This window comes from Gavialis gangeticus, unplaced genomic scaffold, assembly GCF_001723915.1.
Source record: "Gavialis gangeticus isolate Ggan-Ray unplaced genomic scaffold, GavGan_comp1, whole genome shotgun sequence".
Classification (NCBI taxonomy): Eukaryota; Metazoa; Chordata; order Crocodylia; family Gavialidae; genus Gavialis; species Gavialis gangeticus.
In genome coordinates, this window is record NW_017729022.1 from 122,218,619 (window position 1) to 122,220,531 (window position 1,913).

General features: G+C 45.2%; 1 pseudogene; it reads right to left on the reverse strand.

The window, feature by feature from the left end:
- Positions 1-260: 260 nt before the first annotated feature.
- The window catches only part of LOC109296458, a 13,716-nt pseudogene continuing 12,063 nt past the window's right edge, over positions 261-1,913 (reverse strand).

Genomic DNA, 1,913 nt, shown 5'->3' on the forward strand with positions numbered 1-1,913 from the left:
TTATTTGGAGAAACAAACATCAGGGGGAAAAAAAGAACTTCCCAAAATAACTCTCCCAGAGACGGAAAAGGTACACACCCTATTTTGTGTGGAAAATTGAGTTATTAATACTCACAAAAAAGGGATGAACCTAATAAAAAAACCAGCTGAATCAAATAGGATTTATAGCTTTGGACTTCGCTGCTTTCTTCTTGGTATCTTGCCTTATCTGCACGTGATTTAATTCTCCTTCCATCCCTATCTGTGATGGACTCTTATTCTCAAGGAGAGGAAACCAAATGATGTTCTCTCTGAAAGCACCAACAGAAGAAGGAGTAAAAAGAAGTTAAATTTAACCCCTGTCAGGGCCAAATACTACACTGATGTGCAGCCCATACAAGTCCATTGCCTCTCATAGCACTGTATAACCAAAGGACAGAATGTAGCCCTGGCACGACCAAAGAACAAAATCTCTAGATCGTGTATGCTGTGTGTGCCATTTCTGCAAGTGGTGATGTAGAATTCAAGGGTGAACAAGTGAGTGTTGCCAAAATGAAGCTATGTGAGATTAGGTCCCATCCAGGGATTCCCTCTGTGCTTAAGTAATATCTGGGCAGGTGTGACTGAGGGCCACTGGGAATCAAAACCACAGCACAAAGCAGCTGGGGAAGACTCAAGAACTGCCATCAAGGTAAAAATTAATATTCTATTATCAGCACATCAATGCCTTGTGAATCATAGAATCACAAAAACTTAGGATTGGAAGGGACCTCAAGAGGTCATCTAGTCCAACCCGCTGCTCAAAGCAAGATCACCCCCAATTATATCATCCCAGCCAAAGCTGTGTTTATCTGCATTTTGAAAACCTCCAAGGATGGAGCTTCCACCACCTCTGTGGGTAACTTGCTCCAGTGCTTTACTACCCTCCTAGTGAGAATTTTTTTCTTAATGTAACCTAAACTTCCCTTGCTGGAACTTGAGACCATTGCTCCTTGTTCTGTCATCTGCCACCACTGAGAACAGTCTAGCTCCATCCTCTTTCAAACTGCCCGTCAGGTTTGAAAGAAGGCTGCTATTAAATCCCCTCTCAGTCTTTTCTTCTCTAGACTAAATAACCCTAGTTCCTTCAGCCTCTCCCCATAAGTCACATGCCCCAGCCCCCTCACCATTTTTGTTGCCCTCTGCTGGACTTTCTCCAGTTTGTCCACATCCTTTCTGTAGTGGGGTGCCCAAAACTGGACACAGTACTCCAGGTTTGGCTTCACCAGTGCTGAATAGAGGGGAATAATCACTTCCCTCAATCTGCTGGCAACACACCTACCAATGCAGCCTAGTAGGCCGTTAGCCTTTTTTGCAACGGGCACACTGATGGCTCATATTCAGCTTATTGTCCACTGTAACCCCCATGTCCTTTACTGCAGAGCTGCTGCCTAGCCAGTCAGTCCCCAGCCTGTGCATGGGATTGTTCCGTCCTAAGCGCAGGACTTTGCACTTGTCCTTGTTGAATCTCATGAGATTTCCTTTGGCCCAATCATCCAAGTTGTCCAGGTCACTCTGAATCCTAGTCATACCCTGCAGTGTATCTACTACTCCCCCCAGCTTGGTGTCATCTGCAAACTTACTGAGGGTGCACTCTATCCCATCTTCCAGGTTGTTGATGAAGACATTGAACAAAACAGGCCCCAGGACCAAACCCTGGGGCACTCCTTTTGATACTGGCTGCCAACTAGATACAGAGCCATTGATTACTACCCTCTGAGCCCAATGCTCCAGCCAGTTTTTTTGTCCACCTTGCAATCCATTCATCCAGCCTGTACTTCCTTAGCTTGATTGCAAGAATGTTGTGGGAGACCATAACAAAAGCTTTGCTAAAATCATGGTATACCACATCCACAGGTCTCCCCACATCCAAAGAGCCAGTCATCTCATCATTG